Source organism: Trichosurus vulpecula, chromosome 7 (assembly GCF_011100635.1).
Source record: "Trichosurus vulpecula isolate mTriVul1 chromosome 7, mTriVul1.pri, whole genome shotgun sequence".
Taxonomy (NCBI): Eukaryota; Metazoa; Chordata; class Mammalia; order Diprotodontia; family Phalangeridae; genus Trichosurus; species Trichosurus vulpecula.
This window is the reverse complement of record NC_050579.1, coordinates 251,359,636-251,381,276: the sequence shown is the minus strand read 5'-3', so window position 1 is coordinate 251,381,276 and position 21,641 is coordinate 251,359,636. Positions and strand designations below refer to the sequence as shown.

General features: G+C 39.1%; 1 protein-coding gene across 1 annotated transcript in view; it reads left to right on the top strand.

The window, feature by feature from the left end:
- Positions 1 to 21,641, top strand: part of ZFAND3 (zinc finger AN1-type containing 3) — a 293,288-nt gene that overhangs the window by 217,746 nt on the left and 53,901 nt on the right. The window lies entirely within an intron of this gene.

Genomic DNA, 21,641 nt, shown 5'->3' with positions numbered 1-21,641 from the left:
AATGAAACTTAAGAAGACATTGTCTGGTATTTTTCTGCACCATATCAAAGTCCAGAATAGGAAAATACATGGTAGATGGAAAAGTGCATCAACAGAAAAGGTAAAATTAAGTTAGTTTTATAAATATGCTACTAATGGTAATTCAGTTCTGGATCTGGTTCATTGTCTGAAGTATCTGTCTAAGACACTTGGTGGACCAGTTTTTATGACTATCTATATAGTCTAGACAATAGGCATTCTGCATCCACCTTAGGTTTTCCTGTATGCATAATTAAGCCAAATTCTTTCAAGTGATTGTGGCTCTCACTTAGGAATTTCTGCAGTTCTAAGACTTGGTACAATATCATCCATAATGAGGAACATCTGGAAGACTTCACTATCTCCTGTGAGTCTTCCATTTGGATTTTACATGGAAAACTATGACAGCAGAAAAACATATCTCTTGCAAATACAGCTACGCTTCACTTGATATTAGTAATCAGAGAGTCAGTCAATAAATATTAAGTACCTACATTGTGCCAGGCACTCTGATACATTGGGAATACAAAAAGAAGCAAAAAAAAAAATCCTTTCCTCAAGAAGCTCACAGGGAAAGACTGGCAAATATGTACAAACAAGCTATATGTAGAATAAATATAAGAGAGGTAAGATGTAAGAGGGGTTGGAAAAGGCTTCCTATACAAGATGGGATTTTAGTTGGAACTTATAGTCAGGGAAATCAGTAGACCTGTACATAAAATCAGTGTATAAAATCATCTCTTTTGGTCTCTCAGAGATTATTGTATGATTTTGACATGTGCACAGGAAATACCGTATTGGAAAAGAGTCTTTAAGGCAGTATTATATACTACCAAAAGCAATAAGAACAGGAGGAGTTTCTGTGTGCATGTGTTTACCTTTTTAGTTAGTTGTGTGAGTATAGATGATCTAGTACTATGAGGTATAGTCTGCAATATCCAGTATGTAGTGCTTTAAAGTTTTTAGAGTGTTTAACATATTCTCTAATTTCATCAGCTGTGTCATAAAATTTTTGTATAAACAGGAAAGTTAGACATGTGGGTTGATAGTTTTTTTAATTAATTTTTCAGTCAATTAATGTCTGTCATCTCTTCCACCTCTCCCCTGCCCCAGCATTGAAGAAGAAAAACAAAACCCCTGTTATAGATATTTCGTTGTTGTTCAGTTGTTTTAGTCATGTCCACCTCCTTATGACCCTTTTTGGGGTTTTCTAGGCAAGGATACTGGAGTGGTTTGCCATTGCCTTCTCCAGCTCATATTACAGATGAGGAAAATGAGGCAGACAGGGGTAAGTGACTTGTCCAAGGTCACACAGCTAGTATCTTGGGTCAGATTTGAACTCGGGTCTTTCTGAGTCCAGGCCCAGTACTGTATTCACTGTACCATGTAGCTGGACATATTATAAACATGTACCATCAAGCAAACAAACAGTCCCATACCCTCCAAACTAACATCCCCCTCCCCCACACAAACAAACAAAGCAGCAACAACAACAACAACAAAACATGTTTTAACCTCCATACTGAATCCTTCAGCTGTCTGTCAGGAAGTGGGAAGTGTGGTTGGGTCATTGCATTGATCAAGTTCTCAAGTCTTTCAGAATTTTTTGTCTTTATGATAATCTTATTATATGAATTTTTTCCTGGTTCTGCATTATTTCACTCTGCATCTGTTCACACAGGTCTTCACAGGTTTCTGGGAAACTATCGCCTTCAGTTTTTCTTATAGCATAACAGTATTTTGTTGGTAATATGCAGAATTGCTGATGATTTATATGGATTTATTTTATGTGATATAGATTTGCTAAAGTTAATTTTTACTTGATCTATGTGATTTTCTAAGTCAGTATCATATCATTTGCAAAAAGTGATAATTTTGCCTCTTAGCCTATGCTTTTTCCCTCAATTTCTTTTTCTTATCTAATCAATAAAGCTAGCATTTCTAGGGTTGCATCTAATAGTAATGGTGATAATGAACATCATTACTCTACCCCAGCGCTGTTGAAAATGTTCCTAGTCAGAAAGGAGAAGGGGCGGAGCCAAGATGGCAGCTGGAAAGCAGGAACTAGCATGAGCTCCCCCTCCAAAAACCTATAAAAAATGGCTCTGAACCAATTCTAGAACTGCGGAAACCAAAACATAGCAGAGGGAAGCAGGGCTCCAGCCCAGGACAGCCTGGATGGTTGTTGGGTGAGGTCTATCACGCACGGAACTGGGAGCGGAGCAGAGCGGAGTGGAGCCCAGCGTGGGCCGCGCGGACCAACCAGACCAGGAGCCGGGCGGAGCATGCCCTAGCACCCTGAATCAGTGAGCTGCAGCAGTTACCAGACTTCTCAACCCACAAACACCAAAGACAACAGAGAAGATTACTGGGAAAAGCTGCTGGGGACAGAGTGAAAAAAGGAGTTCACGGTTCGGCTTCCACCCCAGGGACAGCAGAAGAGGTGCACCTACAGAACTACAGCTGCAGTTGCTTCTGGCCCCAGGCCCACCTGGTGGGAGGAATTAAGTGGTGGATCAGAGCAGGAGTGCAGAGCCTGCAGAAGATCTGAGTCCAGTCTGGGTTGGGGGTTCTTAGGGAAGGAGGAGTGCTGGTGAGGCAGAGCTGGCTATAATAGCTCTGAAATCAACAGCGCATCCCCCCAAGCTTGGAACATAGTACTCTTTACAAGCAGTCATACCCCGCTGAAAAACTCAAGGGTCAGGTGAGTTGGCTGGGAACACGGCCAGGAAGCGAAAACGCACCCAGATTCAGTCTCAGACTCTGGAATCTTTCTTTGGTGACAAAGAAGACCAAAACATACAGCCAGAAGAAGTCAACAAAGTCAAAGAGCCTACAACAAAAGCCTCCAAGAAATACATGAACTGGTCTCAGGCCATGGAAGAGCTCAAAAAGGATTTGGAAAAGCAAGTTAGAGAAGTAGAGGAAAAATTGGGAAGAGAAATGAGAAGGATGTGAGAAAACCATGAAAAACAAGTCAAAGACTTGCTAAAGGAGACCCAAAAATATACTGAAAAATATACTGAAGAAAACAACACCTTAAAAAATAGACTAAATCAAATGGCAAAAGAGCTCCAAAAAGCCAGTGAGGAGAAGAATGCCTTGAAAGGCAGAATTACCCAAATGGAAAAGGAGGTCCAAAAGACCACTGAAGAGAATACTACCTTAAAAATTACATTGGAGCAAGTGGAAGCTAGTGACTTAAGGAAAAATCAAGATATTCTGAAACAAGAACCAAAGGAATGAAAAAGTGGAAGACAATGTGAAATATCTCATTGGAAAAACCACTGACCTGGAAAATAGATCCAGGAGAGATAATTTAAAAATTACTGGACTACCTGAAAGCCTTGATCAACGAAAGAGCCTAGATGTCATCTTTCAAGAAATTATCAAGGAGAATTGCCCTGATATTCTAGAGCCACAGGGCAAAATAGAAATTGAAAGAATCCACCGATCACCTTCTCAAATAGATCCCAAAAAGAAATCTCCTAGGAATATTGTTGCCAAATTCCAGAGCTCCCGGTTCAAGGAGAAAATATTACAAGCAGCCAGAAAGAAACAATTTGAGTATTGTGGAAACATAATCAGAATAACCCAAGATCTAGCAGCTTCTACATTAAGGGATCAAAGGGCTTGGAATACAATATTCTGGAGGTCAATGGAGCTAGGATTAAAACCAAGAATCACCTACCCAGCAAAACTGAGTATCATGCTCCAAGGCAAAATATGGATTTTCAATAAAATAGAGGACTTTCAAGCTTTCTCAGTGAAATGACCAGAGCTGAATAGAAAATTTGACTTTCAAACACAAGATTCAAGAGAAGCATGAAAAGGTAATCAAGAAAAAGAACAAGAAAAAGAAATCGCAAGGGACTTACTAAAGTTGAACTGTTTTGTTTACAGTCTTACATGGAAAGATGATGTGTATGATTCATGAGACCTCAGTATTAGGGTAGCTGAAGGGAATATACATATGTGTGTGTGTGTGTGTGTGTGTATGTATGTATATATGTGTGTGTATATATATGGAGAGAGGGAGAGAGGGCATAGGGTGAGTTGAAGATGAAGGGATGATATCTAAAAGAAATAAAATCAAATTAAGGGATGAGAGAGGAATATATTGAGAGAGGAAGAAAGGGAGAGATAGAATGTGGTAAATTATCTCGCATAAAAGTGGCAAGAAAAAGCAGTTCTGTAGGAAGAGAAGAGAAGGCAGGTGAGGGAGAATGAGTGAATCTTGCTCTCATCAGATTTGACTTGAGGAGGGAATACCATACACACTCAATTGGGTATCTTACCCCACAGGAAAGAAGGAGGAAGAAGATAAAAAAGGGGGGGATGATAGAAGGGAGGGCAAATGGGGGAGGAGGTAATCAAAAACAAACACTTTCGAAAGGGGACAGGGTCAAGGGAGAAAATTGGATAAAGGGGGATAGGTTAGGAAGGAGCAAAATGTAGTTAGTCTTTCACAACATGAGTATTGTGGAAGGGTTATACATAATGATACACATGTAGCCTATGTTGAATTGCTTGACTTCTTGGGAAGGGAAGAGGGGAGAGAATTTGGAACTCAAAGTTTTAAAAACAGATGTTCAAAAACAAAAAAAAAAAGTTTTTGCATGAAACTAGAAAATAAGCCATACAGGCAATGGGGCGTAGAAATTTATCTTGCCCTACAAGAAAGGAAGGGAAAAGGGGATGGGAGGAGAGTGGAGTGACAGAAGGGAGGGCTGACTGGGGAAGAGGGCAACCAGAATATACTCCATCTTGGAGTGGGGGGAGGGTAGAAATGGGGAGAAAATTTGTAATTCAAACTCTTGTGAAAATCAATGCTGAAAACTAAATATATTAAATAAATTAAATTAAAAAAAAACATTAAAAAAGAAAAAGAAAATGTCCCTACTTCCTGTTTTAGAAAATGCTGTCTTCTGCCTGGTTTTAGATAGTTGCTTCTTATCATATTAAGAAAATATTCATTTATTCCTGTTTTCTAGTGTTTTCAACTGCAATGACTATTGTATCTGATTGAAAACTTTTATATCTATTGATATAATTATATCGTTTTTGTTGTTATTAATACATTTAATTAATGTTTAGTTTTCCCAATAGTGAACCATTCTTTAAAAACTAGTATAAAAGCAATCTGGTCGTAATGTATAATCTTTACAATATAGACTCCTTGTTAAAATGGTATTTAATGTTTTTGCATCAGTCTTCATCAGGAATATTGGTCTATAGTTTTCTTTCTCTGTTTCGACTCTTCCTGGTTTACATATCAAAACTATATATCATAGGAAGAATTTTGTAGGATCTCTCCTTTTCCTATTTTTTTTTCGAACAGCTTTTGGTGTTGGAATTAATCATTCTTTTTGGTCACAGTAGTTATTACTATTTTCCTCATGATATTTTTGAATTATAATAATGTCCATGACTTTTGCAGGTGTTGGATATCTTCTTCTGAATGCTCTTCAGTACACAGACCCCCTTTTATATACTTAATTTGTTCCAGCTTCTCTTCCTTTCTTCATTTTCTTTGGTACCACCGTAACTCTCATATATAATACTTTGGCTTGTGATGTTAGAGTCCAAATGTGTCGCTTCTACTCATTATTTTATATTCGTCTTTCCCAGAAGTAAATAAGAAATCAGGATAGATTGCATTTGGGAAATTATGCAGTGCTTTTAACGAACTTAGGCTTCTCCCTGAAGCAAAAACTGTTGTTTTTAACACAATTTTTCCAGTGATAATATGTGATTATGAATCATAGACTCCCCAAAGAATCAAATTTTGGGTTACTTAGAGGGCTTGCTAGAAATCTGCATGTTTGGGTATAGTTAAGGATGCTGCAACTTGCCAGAGAAGACATGCATTTGAGAAATGGAGTGAAAGATATAATCAAAGAGAAGTATAATCAGAAAGGAAGTGACATGATCATGTAGCGAAGAATAACAGATGGCAGCATGTGTTCCATTGGTACCCACTTGGTGTCAGGACATCTGGAGGAATGTAACCATCATGTTGATTAGCACCGCTTCTAAAGGATTTGCAAGAAGTTAGAGATGAAAATGCATGGATATATGTAATCTGCACTGTTGGAGGCACTACCTGTATTGATGTAATCATAGCAATCAAGGAAATCATGGCTCAGTGAAATTCATAGGGTAAACTAGAACAGGGCTGTCCAACCTTAGGTTTTTATTGAAACAATAGACCATATGTTTTGATTTGCCATTTTAGTGAGAGCTCTGCCATAGTTCGGCTTCGTTTACTAAAACATTTATGTAAATTTCTGTGCTTGTAGGCAGGCTACATAAATTGCACTGAGGGCAGCATGCGACCTGTGGGCCTGGGCCGCATTTTGGACAGTCCTGAACTAGAATAAGAATGAATAACTGGGGGAAAAAACATTTAGTAAACACTATTTGCAAGGTACTTAGCTGGATAAATTCTCCTTATAGTCCTTAGGGTGCAGTGGCAAAGCAAATAGTAATTTCCATCTCCATTAATAAAACCATATCTCTTTCTACTACTGAACTAGTTGAAAATGCCAAGTACTTTGGTAATGAGTAACTATTTCTGCTTGGAAGGTGGAGGCCGTAGCACCTCTCCACAAGGATTACTTCTCTGGCTCCCAGTCCAGGTTAGAAATAAGACCAGTGGTTGGAAGAGGGGGTAATCCTCCTATTCCCTGTCTCTTTGGGTTAGCTGCCCATCAGTGGCATTTGTTTGGCATTTAGTGTTGGTGGTGGTGATAGTGGCACCTTTCTCCATAAGGGTAACAAAAGCTAAAGTTGCTACCTCTGCAATGAAAAGAGAGAAGTTTATTTCTCAAACTCTTCTCCAAGTCAAACATTGGTCATTATAATTATACAATATTCCTTTAATTGTGTTCCATTTGTGTTGTCATTAGGTATATTGTTTCCATCTTGGTTCTTCTTACTTGCTAAATCAGTTTATATGCCCTGTCATGTTTCTCTGAATTCATTGTTTATATACATTCATTGTACCTTTCAGTACAATTATTATTGTTAGTCATGTACCAAAATATATTTAACTCTTCCTGAATTGGGAGATATCTACCTTTGTTTCTAATTTCTTTGCTATGACAAAAAAGTGCTGCTATGAATGTTTTGGTATATATGGGACCTTTCAGTCTCTCTCTGCCTTGGCAGTGGGATCTCTGGGTCAGAGAGTGTGGACATTTGTCACTTTCTTAACACAGTTCCAAAATTGTCTTCCAGAACTAATTCACACCTCCACCAACATGGATATGGCACAAAACCTGAGTTGCTTTGGTTTGCATCTCTTATGATTTGGAACAGTCTTCCATATGATTGTTAATAACCTGCATTCTTATTTTGGGACCTCTATTCATATCCTTCAAGCACTTATCTATTTGGAAATAGTTCTTGGTTTCATATATTTGTATGAATTCCCTACAATCAGGCCCTTACAAATATTGAATGACTAATGATCTCTTAACATCTGACTGCCTTTTTCAGTTATTCTTCTTGACTTCTCTGCAGCTTAGATTCATTTGACCAATTCTCATTCAACTCATGTGATAACTTTCTATACGAAACCTTTCCTGATCGATCCCTGTAGTAGTTAGAGCTTTCTTTCTTCTCTCATTATCTTGTATTTAGTGTAATTGCTGTCCTCCCAGTAGCACATAAATTTCTTGAGACTATTTTTCCTTTTTTCTTTTTTTCCTAAAGTTCCAGGGGTGGGGAGCCTGCTGCCTCAAGGCCACATGTGACCTTCTGTGTCCTTGGGTACAGCCTTTTGAATGAGTCCAAGTTCTACAGAACAAATCCTTTTATTAAGGGGATTTGTTCTGTGAAGTTTAGATTCAAAGGCCGCCTTTGAGGACCTAGAGAGCCATATGTGCCTTGGGGTCACAGGTTCCCTACCCTTGTGACGTAAACTCTAGCACAGTGCCTTGCACCTAGTCATTTCCCTTTTGTTGTTTGTTTTTTTAAAAGATGCTTTTGTTTTTATAAAGTCTTTATTTCAAACCGAGTTCAATTTATAAGAATACAAATCATTCCCCAATTGATAAATGGTCAAAGGATATGAACAGGCAGTTTTCCAAGGAAGAAATTAAAAATATCCAAAGTTATCTGAAAAAATACTCAAAATCACTGTTGATTAGAGAAATGCAAATCAAGACCGTTCTTAGGTACCACACCACAACTGTCAGATTGGCTAACATGACAAAACAGAAAAATTGTAAATGCTGGAGAAGATGTGGAACATTGGAACACTAATGCATTGGTGGTGGAGTTGTGAATTGACCCGTCCATTTTGCAGAGCAATTTGGATATACAAAAAGAGCTGCTGTAAATATTTTTGTACCATGTGGGTGGGTCATTTTCCCATTTGTATGATCTCTTTGGGATACAGCCCTAAAAGTGGCATTGCTGGGTCAAAGGGTATGCACATTTTCATAGCAGCTCTTTTTGTGGTGGCAAAGAACTGGAAACTGAAGGGATGCCCATCATTTGGGGAGTGGCTGAACAAGTTGTGGTATGTGAATGTAATGGAATACTATTGTGATACAAGAAATAATGATCAGGCAGACTTCAGAAAAACCTGGAAAGACTTGTGTGAACTGATGCTGAGTGAGGGGAGCAGAGCCAGGAGAACATTATACACAAATTACAGCCACATTGTGTGATAATGATAGACTTGGCTCTTCTCAGCAATGCAAGGTTCTAAGACAAAAAGACTCATGATGGAAAATGCTGTCCACTTCCAGAGAAAGAATTACAGAGTCTTAATGCAGATCGAAGCAGACTCTTTGCTCTCAGTTATAATTCTTCTTTGCAACATGACTAATATGAAAATATGTTTAATGTAAAGCCTATATCCGATTGCATGCCACCTTCGGGAAGGGGCAAAAATGTGGAACTCAAAAGCTTGTGGAACTGAATGTTGTAAAATAAAAATAAATTAAAAAAAAATAAAGTCTTTGTTTCCATCTCTTTCTTCTTCCTCTCTTACAGAGAGCCATCCCATGTATCCCATCCATCTAGCACTTAGCACAGTGCTTGGCATATAGTAGGAGCTTGTTGTAAATATATATTATACTTCAAAGGTATATGACTATATGCAACGTTTTTACACCTGTGCTGGACCCCCAGCCAACCTTTGCAGAGTCACATAATAAGTTTCTTAAGTTTTGAATTTATTCAAAATTCTTATTAATTTTACAAACAAGCAAAACGAGGCACATAGAGATTAAATGTTTTACAAGACAACATAGGTAATAAGTAGCAGCTAGAGCCAGGATTTGAATCTGAGGTGTTCTGATTCCAAATCCAATGATAATAATCTTGCCGTGATAACAATGCAGGTAAGGTCATATAACTTAGTATCACTTTTCTGCAGTCCAAATGTTATTTTAACTATGCAAAAAAATTAAAAAAAATACCTGTGACATCTCCATTAAAAGTTCTTTGAAATCCTAGGGCCCCTCTATCAGTTCATTTGGAAGAAAGAGGATGAATTAGTGTTCATTACTGATAAATTGTTTGAAACTTCTAATAAACACCAATACTCAAGCCACAAATTATTCTTCCTGAAAGCTCTTCAGTCAAACAACATAAGTGTGTTTGACATAATATTAATATGCGTACCCCATACATTTCTCTAATTTTCCCTCTGTTAAAAGAATGGAAGGATGTGTACTTTAACCAGGCAAGTATAACAGCATGCTCATTACCAGAATAATGTTGTCACTTAAACTTGAAGTTTACTGTGTATATTCTTCTTTGGCGTCTGCTTTTTTCGTTCTGTGTCTCTTCAAAGAGTTTTCAGTAATTCTTAGAGTTCTTTTTATCCCTTATGCTGTAATATCCATTGTACTTCTACAGAGGGTCCCAAGAGTCTTAGTACAGTTTAACATGATTAAAGGTTAAAATTGCACTAAGACTTTTAGGATAGCATATCTATATCACGATTTATTCAGCCATCTTCTGTCAATCAATCGGTAAATATTTATTAAGCACCTCCTATATGCCAGGCACCATACTAAGCACTGGGGATATACAAAGAGGCAAAAGACAGGCCTTGCCCTCGTTGAGCTTGCATTCTAACGTGTCACATCAGACACATAGTTGAGTTTCCCCCTCAATTCCATTATGAGTATTTTTGTACAGATAGGTCTTTTTTCCCATCTGTAACTCCTTGAGGTAGAAAGTTAACACTAGGATCACAGCTTTAAAAGGTATAAATAGTCTGTAATTTTTAATGTATGATTCCACATTGCTTCCCAAAACCGTCAGTCCAGATCAACCCTCCACCAACACACTTATTCCTCCAAAGTACCACCAACATTGAATTTTTCTTTCTTTTATCATTTTCCCCAATTTTAGGGCCATAAAGTGATACCTCCAAGTAATTTTAATATACATATCTGGGATTCATAATTTTGAAAAGCTTTTCAGATGGTAGTTGTTTTTCCTTGTGAAAGGTGCTTCCTTTGACCACTCGTCTATTGAGGAAAGAAACTAAAATCTTATTTATTTATATTCTCTTTAAATTTTGGGTGCTGGACTATTAAAGAGATTTGGGAATAGGGACTGAGCAGGAAGGGGGATGGTGGTCCAAATCTGTGATTTCAATGGTGTAGCATAATTCCTAGTGAGAAAAGTACCTCCTCTAATGCAGATTGGCAGGTCTTAGAGAGCTTCTTGGGGAACTGATAAGAAATTAAGTAACTTGCTCAAGGTCACACAGACAGTATGTGTCACAGGCGGGCCGTGTTTACTGACCATGAATGAAGTCTGCTCTCTCCTCACTACACCATACTTCTTCTCATCAGATGTTTAATGCAAAGAGTCCCCCCTTGCACCTGTCAATAGTTATTATTTTAGCTACATTGTTTTTAAATATGAAAAAGTCTTTTTAATGTAATTATAATTGCTTTGCCTTTTATTGTTTATTTACTCTGTTTCACCACTGGTCAAGAATTTTTCTCATATCTAGTTATAAAAGATACAACCTTCACTAGCTTTATGTGGTAATAACCAGCCTAGGGCAATAATTAGCCATTGTTACCCAGGAACCTTTATGTTTCTAAGTGATAGAAAACAGGTTTATATAGTGGTAAGATCTCTTGTGCAGCGTATGGTAGATAAGGAATAACTGATAAGTCTTCTTGAACTCCAAAATTGTCTTTTAGACCTAAAAAAAACAACAACCAAACAAAAGGATGTCATAAGAGTTGAGTTGGAAGAGACCTTCCTTAATAATAGCTTATATTTGTATACTACTTAAAAGTTCTTGAAACACTTTCTATTTCATTTGATTTGACCTTGGAGGTCTTATCCCTCCTCACTCCCCCCTTCCACACCCCTACGCCCCCACACCCCCAGTCTCTCCCTTATAATAGAGGCCTAGTAGCAGAATCTGTATTTGAACCTCGATCTGAGTCCAGTTCTGGTGTTCTTTCTACTAACGGTTCCTGCCACCCATAGTTTAGATACTGTTCTATCTTAATGAGAAATTTGTTCTTCTGGGAACAGAAAAGCATCTTGGGTACATATATATCATAGGTCTATATCATGGGGTCATGATTATATCTGCCATTTGAAGTTTCCTTTACTTTTCATTTTTATTTTTGATCTAAAGAAAACACCTTCCTGAGAGGATGGGCATTGGGAAGACTCCAAAGAGGACATGAAGATATGAAGCACGTGCATTAACATGGGTTTTTGGGGGGGGGGGGCGGGGTGAGAGACTTATCAAATTTTTAAGAGAAATAAGTGAAAGAATTCATTGGAGTGGGAAGAAATGAGGACACTATGGTAGTAGTAGTTTGTTTCTAATAACAATAGCAGAAAGAGTTGGATTCAAGCCCTGCCCCTGACAGATACTAGCTGTGAGATCATTTTGCCATAGTAGGTAACTTCATTTAACTTCTCAGTGCCCCAGGCAATTTTCTAGCCTTAAAGCTAGGAAGAAATTGTGGTCCTGTATTAGTGGAAGGAGTTTCTGTATTGGGAGATCCAGTGTAATCTGTGCACTCCTTTAACGCCTCAATTAAAGCCTTGCAATATGGGCTTGTGTGTGATATCTTAGCCATTTTCCTCAATAGAAATACCATTAAATTGCAGATATTATATGATACGAACAGGTAGCTTCTCAAGGTTCTCAACATTTTGTCTGGACTCTTGCATTATTTTGAGGCATGGAAGGTAAGGGATTAAACCTGCCTATGTTGCTGGGAAGACACTTAGAATTCCTTTCTCTTATGCCTTTGGGATGTGTAACATGAGCACATCTATGCCTGGCTTTGACTGTCAGCCTCATGATGACATCAGTCAGTATATTCCTAGTCTACAATGTGGGTTTGAATAAAAGGGGTTTGATATTTCTGTTCCCTTCCAGTCTGTTTCTGATACCATAGCTCTCGGTTATATTTTATAGAGACTTTTTCCTCCCTACCCATCCTTCCACCACCACCACCACCACCCCCCCCCATCTCTTTGGCTTTTCCTGTATTTGATCCTTTGGTGAAGTCATAATCCTTTGTTTCTGGTGTCAAGCCATTGCCACCAAAGCAGCCTGCAGACTCCATGTTTAGCTGAACTAGGTGGGGAGCCATGATGGGCTATGAGGAGTAGAGAGCCCTGGTTCAAGGCTTTAAATGTATCTTTTGGGTATGTGGGCACTTGTCTTCTGAAGAGCAGAGATCATCATGTCTCATGACCCCAGTGTGCTTTGGTGCTCTTTATGACTTACCACAAAACAAAACAAAAGGCTACTACCCTTAAAGAACCAACCTCTGTGTCCTACAGTCACATAATACGATGGATGGTAGGAGGATGATACAGAAAACTTGTCCTTTGATTACATTGAGTAGGACACCATATATCCCAGCTATCCAGGAGTATCCTCAAGACAACAGAGTCATTGCCTGTCTGGCTAATTAAGAGGAATTGAAAAGCACCCTAGGTATCCCCTACTAATGTTTTCTGACCCCAGCAAAGGAAGAACAGATTGTAGGGCTTAGCAGGCAGCACAAGTTAGAAGCTATTATCGCAGTGTTGTGGTTTCAGCAGAAAGACACTTTCAAACTCCCTGGGAAGCACACTACTCGAATATATTTATTAGCAAGAGAGATCCAGAAAAATAGGATGCCCTTCCTCCCTCCCCCATCCCTCAAGGTGGGGAAAAATGATTAATGTTTAAAGTTACACTGCCTAGTAGTTTGAGAACACCTGACCTTTAAAAGAGTTGTGATCTAGGACATGGCATCTTAGGATCCAATTACCAATATTTGAAGCCAAACCTATCACCGTATCATCTGTTTAATGAAAAGAGACAGCCTTTTCCACAGAGTGTTCAGGCCTCTCCCATTCCAGACTTAACTCTTTTCCCTGCCTTTATCATGGCAGTTAACAAACATATTATTCCTAAATTGATATGTGTTCATTTGGAAACATTAGGAAGATATTGATATGGGGGCTGGGGGGAAATCCCTATTTGATAAAAATGAAAAGTAAAAAATGGATAATGAGGGTGTTTCCTTCCCTAAAGAATTTCATAACAGAGTGTAAAATGCCAGGAAGGCCATGAATCTAATCCCTGCATATATTTTGTAAACCAAACAAGCATGGGGAGACAGAACAGAAAGAAAATGCCTATAAAACAGAATTTTTGAAGTCTCCTTTATAAGTTTTTTCAGTGAGTGTCATTTTCTTCATGGACAGAGGTTTTAACAGCTTAAGCTTCTTTTAAATGGTCTGAGGAGAGACAGCAGTGATGTGTGAGGGTTCATTAATTATTGCTCTTACTGATGTTTGCACAGGCAGTCGGGATCATAAATGTCAATCTGTCAAGAGACTGTGATAGGTTCTAAAAAACTGATTGAGCGCCTCAAAAGCCGTCATCGAGCCCGAGATTAAACAGATTCATCTTTCTTTCTTAGAAGTAAGGAGAGGGAAGTGGGGGAAGGGCACAGAGGAGGACATTTTTCCCATTGTGCCATTTGGCTTCTCCCCCACTCATTTTTCTGAATTTTGAGTGTTGGCTTGTATAGAGGCTAACAGCTCACCCGAGACATCAGGCGGGCCACAGCAGCGGTTAGCAACCCCAGGTGTATGCAGGCTGCCACCTTCAGTGCTGACAGGAGATTAAGAGAGATTGAGATTCAACTCTGACAGGCCTGACACAATTTATTTGGGAATTTGGGAGGGAAAACATGAGTAATAAAGACAAGAACAGTGACAGTAAGGAACAAGTGTGAATTTCTGTTGAAGACAAAACAGAATTTTAAAGGAATTGACTGTTGTCTTCACACAAGATTTCTAGTTAAACTGTTTCCAAATCATGAGCCTTCACACATTTTTCTGAGTTTGGCTGAAAAACTATAATTAGAAAAATCTTCTCTTCCAAAGGGCATACATTTTTTGAAAAATTACTCTATTTGTCTATCACCAGTTTAAGAGAAATTGCCTTCAAGATATGAGGGTGGCTGGGAGTTGGAGAAAACCATCGACAGGTCAAGACTTGTTATTCTCTTTATCATATTATTGTTCTTGCTCATTCCTGTCTTTTGATGAGGATCCGATGTCTTTCCCATTCAATTAAGCTTTAGTCAGGAAAGTAGAGAGAGATGTATGCTAAGGTCAATTTATTTTTGTATGGGATCAGGACAACTTTGTGAATAGGTTATTTCATTGGTGAGACTAGTCTCTCCACATACAGATATGATGTATTTTCTGGCCAGATGTTGTTATCTACAAAAGGGTATGTTTGGGAATTTGCTACGTTAGATCTCTGTGAAAAGTATTGATGATTCCTGGTTGTGGAAGAATTTTTTAGCCTTTCTCTGCAGATCTTGCTGGGGCTAATGAGCATGCTCATCAGAACTTGTTTCTTCCAGCAGTCAGAGCTATGTAGGAGGGACTGAAGTTCACCTCCTTCTCTCTATGCTTCTCCCTATATGTATGTATATTGCTGCTACAAGTACACAGTCTGGTCATTCCTCTTCCCCTCCCCATTTTGTTGTTCAGGTAATTGACAGTAACCGAGGTAGAATTTGTGAGCAAAAATTCAAAGCCCTCTAAGTCTGACAAAGGAAGATGATGATTTCTTTAGTTTTTGTCTTTTCTGTCTTTTAGTTATTTTCTAATTGGCATAAAATTTATAATTGAATAGTTGAATACAATTAGAAGCCCCTGTACTAGACATCTGTTTCCCTTATTTAGGCAACCTACCCCATGGCATGTAGTGTCATTAACTAATTAGCAGAGGAGATCCAAATTTCTTTTTCAAGCATAATGATCCCACAGACCACTATTTATTTCATTAGCTTCTAATTAAAACGCTAAGTTGAATGATGAGAAAATGCCAAAGGATGGTTTACTTTTCTGAAAAGTCATCTATGACATAGTCACCTTTAATAGTAATATGTGAAGTATGTTTTTACAAAGGCTATATAAGTCATTTTTATCTTTTTATTTCCAGTAGGAGGAATTAGAGGGCATTAGCATTCAGTTCATAGAAAACCTACTAAGTGAAAGTATTCCAGGATAGAAATCTTATGACAGGTCCTGCCTCTTTCCCCCTATCCCCCAAAAAAAAGTTTCTCAAAAGTTTAGCAAATGAAATGCCACTTTGATGTTTTGAGAGTATTTCCTGATTTAATAAAGTATGAACAACTTCAGTTAATGGCACATCATTTGTTTCATTGTCATAATTTTCAACATCTACTTTTCATATGCTTGGAAACCTTATAGTGCTAGCCTTTGGTTTCAGGCTTAGCACTGTAATTGTCAGGGCAGATGAGGACCAGGTTTAAAGCCTGCTCAGAGAACAATTAGTACAGCTAGAAACCTGCAAATAGTGTTGGAAGCCCACACCTGTCTGTTTTGTGCTGAGTTAACTGTGTACAACCTAAGACTGAATGTCTCTGTGCTACTCATGAACTAAAAATGGAAAAATTCAGCATAGAGCCATCTTGTATTTCTAGTGGGCTTATTAGGTAGTGGCCTAAGAAGGGTGGGAAAGTAGCAAGATTAGACTGGCCACTTACCTGTGAGGAATCTCAGCAACTTGCAGCTTAATGCCAGAGTAGCAAGGAATTTCAAAGTATGAATGTTCAGTCACAAAAATATTAATTATATATAATAAAACTTTTCTGTTTCATATCATTTCCTAGAGATAAAAGAGAAAATTGTTTTAGCTTAATTTTTTTTGGTAGTATTAAATAATCCTGGAGTTTTAAGAAACCTCAAAGGCCATCTAGTTCTACTCTACGATAAACACAAATCCCCTCTTCAGGTGACCTTCAAAAAGTCAAGTATCATGTTGAGAAATCAACTCTTCTCTAGACTTAAATATTCTCAGTTACTTCAACCATTCCTCAAATGCCATGGTTCCCAATTTCCATACTGCAGGATGTGGTCTGACATGCAGTGTAAAGTAAAACTCTTCTTTTCTTGTTCTGTTCTTAAAAAAAAAAAAAATCATGCTCTTATTCATTTTCTGACTGCGTTATCTTTGTTAAGATTTATGTGCATTGAAAACAGTGAACTTGCACCAGCCCCTCCAGTGTTTCTCACATGATCTGCTAGCTAGCCACATTTTCTCCTCCCTATACTTATATAGCTGATTTCTTGGCCTTCATCATTCTGAAGATTCTCTTAGGACATTGTCGCGTTGGGTACCTTAAGGTGAGTTTTATGGAACCACTGCTTTAGAAAAGAAGCTTTGGATCTGAAATATGTACATTATTGGGGATTCCCTTAATTCTGCTGTCTAGTGATGTGACTAAAGACACTTCTAGTCTGTACATCCTGCTCCTCCCTACTTTTCAAGTGCTTTGTATGCTTGCCTCCTCAAAATAATAGTATTTATAGGCTATCATGGGAGGGTTTCATTTTTTATCTTGTCTTTTTTCTCCCTTCCCCCCTTTCTCCATCTTGTTCAGGCACTTCCCCCTCCCCCATGGGAAATGATTATAGTGTGTTCCAGATTTAGATCTCCGTCTCCAAACAGATTTTTCCCTGTTTCCTTTCCTCCATAATTTATCCTTCTATTTTAAGAAAGCATATCTAAATAAGGTTATTAATACAAGTGGCACCATTGCTGGTTTGTGAAAAAAGGCCCCCTGGAGAGCAGTGTTGGGTATATATGGTGAATCCTGTTTGTCTGGCTGTTCTGTAATCATTTACATTTATATTGTTATCCTCGTAGAGGAAGGGAGGGAGGAACCCTAAGAGGTGTGTAAGGTGGATGCCTCAGCCACATCAACAGCTGGGCATCCTTACTGGGGCCCTGGGCAGCCCCCTTCACAAGTTAGGAAGCAAACTGAACTTGCTTTCAGTTGTTTTCTTCAGAGGTCTGTTTTGTTAGTTTGTATTGAAGAGGAGATGTCATGTATTATGGGAAGAACTAAATGAGATGAAAAAAATAGCTTATGATTGCTGAGGATGTCTCTGTCAGTGCCAGGTACAACAGGGCCTGAGAGGTATTCACACAATACTCCAGGTTTGCACAACCTGTGTGGCCCACAGGCTGCTTATGGCTGCTTGCAATATGCCAGAGGATTTCCTCTCTGTACAAAGGATGTGTTCCTCCACATTTTTCGTGGGCCACCTGAATCCTTTGACATGCAAGCGGCCTGTGGGCCACAGGTTATGCAGACCAGCAGTATTCTGTAGTCAACATGGTGAGTCTAGGGGAAGACTCATGAAATATGGGGGTAAGGATGAGTTTACTTAAAAAGAGGGCAGGAAGGGGGGCGGAGCCAAGATGGCGGCTGGTAAGCACGGACTAGAGTAAGCTCCGTACCCGAGTCCCTCCAAAAACCTATAAAAATGGCTCTGAACCAATTCTAGAACGGCAGAACCCACAGAACAGCAGAGGGAAGCAGGGCTCCAGCCCAGGACAGCCCGGATAGTCTCTGGGTGAGCTCTATTCCACACGGAGCTGGGAGCTGGGAGCTGGGAACGGAGTGGAGCAGAGCCCAGCCTGAGCGGCGTGGACGATCCAGTCCAGAAGCCGGGCGGAGGGGGCCCTAGCGCCCTGAATACGTGAGCAGTTACCAGACCCCTCGACCCACAAACACCAAAGACTGCGGAGAAGGTTAGTGGGAAAAGCTGCGGGAGTGGAAGGAGTTCGCGGTTCGGCTTCCAGCCCCGGGGGCAGAGGAGGTGGGGCAGCTACAGCTGTTGTTACTTCCGGCTCCAGGCCCACCTGGTGGGGGGAATTAAGTGGCGGATCACAGCAGGGGTGCACAGCCTGCTGAAGATCTGAGCCCAGTCTGGACTGGGGGTCCTTGGGGAAGGAGGAGTGCGGCTCTGACAGAGCTGGCACCTCCCCCCCAAACGTAGAACATAGAACTCTGTAATCTACAAGCAGTCATACCCCACTGAAAAACTCAAGGGTCAAGTTAGTTGGTTGGGAATATGGCCAGGACGCGAAAACGCGCCCAGATTCAGTCTCAGACTTTGGATTCTTTCTTTGGTGGCAAAGAAGACCAAAACATACAGCCTAAAGAAGACAGCAAAGTCATAGAGCCTACAACCAAAGCCTCCAAGAAAAACATGAACTGGCCCCAGACCATAGAAGAACTCAAAAAGGATTTGGAAAAGCAAGTTAGAGAAGTAGAGGAAAAATTGGGAAGAGAAATAAGAAGGATGCGAGAAAACCATGAAAAACAAGTCAATGACTTGCTAAAGGAGACCCAAAAAAATACTGAAAAATACACTGAAGAAAACAACACCTTACAAAATAGACTAACTCAAATGGCAAAAGAGCTCCAAAAAGCCAATGAGGAGAAGAATTCCTTGAAAGGCAGAATTAGCCAAATGGAAAAGGAGGTCCAAAAGACCACTGAAGAAAATACTACTTTAAAAATTAGATTGGAGCAAGTGGAAGCTAGTGACTTTAGGAGAAATCAGGATATTATAAAACAGAACCAGAGGAATGAAAAAATGGAAGACAATGTGAAATATGTCCTTGGAAAAACCACTGACCTGGAAAATAGATCCAGGAGAGATAATTTAAAAATTATTGGACTACCTGAAAGCCATGATCAAAAAAAGAGCCTAGATACCATCTTTCAGGAAATTATCAAGGAGAACTGCCCTGATATTCTAGAGCCACAGGGCAAAATAGAAATTGAAAGAATCCATCGATCCCCTCCGCAAATAGATCCCAAAAAGAAATCTCCTAGGAATATTGTTGCCAAATTCCAGAGCTCCCAGATCAAGGAGAAAATACTGCAAGCAGCCAGAAAGAAACAATTTGAATATTGTGGAAACCCAATCAGAATAACCCAAGATCTGGCAGCTTCTACATTAAGAGATCGAAGGGCTTGGAATGCGATATTCCGGAGGTCAATGGAGCTAGGATTAAAACCTAGAATCACCTACCCAGCAAAACTAAGTATCATGTTCCAAGGCAAAATATGGACTTTCAGTAAAATGGAGGACTTTCAAGCTTTCTCAGTGAAAAGACCAGAACTGAATAGAAAATTTGACTTTCAAACACAAGAATCAAGAGAAGCATGAAAAGGTAATCAAGAAACGGAAATTGCAAGGGACTTACTAAAGTTGAACTGTTTTATTTACATTCCTACATGGAAAGATGATGAGTATGATTCATGAGACCTCAGTATTAGGGTAGTTGAAGGGAATATGCATATATATATATGCATATATATATGTTTATGTATATATATAAGTGAATGTGTATGTATGCATGTATCTATGTGTATATGTATGTATGTGTATATATATATATATGTAAAAGAGAGAGAGCAGACACAGGGTGAGTTGAGGATGAAGGGAAGATAGCTAAAAGAAATAAAATGAAATTAAGGGATGAGAGAGTAACTTACTGAGAGAGGGAGATAGGGAGAGATAGAATGGGGTGGATTATCTCCCATAAAGGTGGCAAGAGGAAGCAGTTCTAGGAGAGGAGGGGAGTGGGCAGGTGAGGGGGGAATGAGTGAACCTTGCTCTCATCAGATTTGGCCTGAGGGGGAATACCATACATACTCAGTTGGGTATCTTACCCCACAGGAAAGAAGAGGGAGGAAGATAAAAAAAAAAATAAAAGGCAGGGGGATGATGGAGTGGAGGGCAGATGGGGGTGGAGGTAATCAAAAGAAACACTTTGGAAAGGGGACAGGGTCAAGGAAGAAAATTCAATAAAGCGGGATGGGTTGGGAAGGAGCAAAATGTAGTTAGTCTTTCACAACATGAATATTGTGGAAGGGTTATACATAATAATACATGTGTGGCATAGGTTGAATTGCTCAACTTCTTAGGGAGGGTGGGTGGGAAGGGAAGAGGGAAGGGAATTTGGAACTCAAAGTTTTAAAATCAGATGTTCAAAAACAAAAAAACTTTTTGTATGCAACTAAAAAATAAGATACACAGGCAATGGGGCGTAGAAATTTATCTTGCCCTACAAGAAAGGAAGGGAAAAGGGGATGAGAGGGGAGGGGGGTGATAGAGGGGAGGGCTGACTGGGGAACAGAGCAACCAGAATATACGCCATCTTGGAGTGGGGGGGGAGGGCAGAAATGGGGAGAAAATTTGTAATCCAAACTGTTGTGAAAATCAATGCTGAAAACCAAATATGTTAAATAAATAAATTGCATTATAAAAAAAAAAAAAGAGGGCAGGAAAAAACAGATGTTAAACTACCCTCATGTAAGGAAATGCTTAGTGTGGATGGCTCACTAAAAGGAGCCCTTGAGTTGGACAGATGAGGAATTCTCAAGTGGTAAGTTTTTGTAATCAGAATTATTCTTCTCCCTGTTTTATATAGGCAATGGGCAACATTGACTTGTTAATAAGTAGGTTTGCAGTAGGGGCTATGTAATTTGGTAAATCATACTGCCTTTGTTTAGGTGACATGAGTGGTGTTTGTAGCCTGCATGGGTAATAAACATTTTTGCATTTTAATTTGTTTAAGGCTAAAAAACAACTTGCATAGCCTGTATTGTCAGCATGCCTCCATGGTGTTGGTTCAGCAGTAGCTGCTACTCCTTGTGTCGTGACACCAGTGTTACTTTTGTGTGTCTTCTTCCATGATAGCCTTTCACTTTAGAATGTGAAATAAATACACCTTCTTCATTCCTAACTATTTACTGATTTCAGGTTTAGCAGAGCAGCTCTACTATAGTGAGGATAAATGTAAAATTCCCACTTACTCTTAGGCATTATTAATACCAAATGCCTCATCATTTGCATACAGTAGAAACATCTGACTCATTTTTTAGCTAGGAAGGAAGATGAATAGTCAAAAAATGTTGTTCAGTCCTCTTGGATTCTTCATGACCCCATTTGGGGTTTTCTTGGCAAAGATACTGGAGTGGTTTGCCATTTCTTAACCTTTTTTTTACAGATGAGAAAACTGAGGCAAACAGCATTAAGTGACTTGCCCAAGGTCCCATAGCAAGTGTCTGAAGCTGGATTTGATCTCAGGAATATGAGTCTTCCTAAATTACAACTGTGGCAAGGCACTTTGTCTCTTGAGAATCACTATCTTCACATGTATGATAAGAATAATAATACTTAATTATTGACCTTACAGAGTTGTCATGTGAGTGAAATGCTTTGTAGATACAGTAGACATGTGTTAGCTTTTG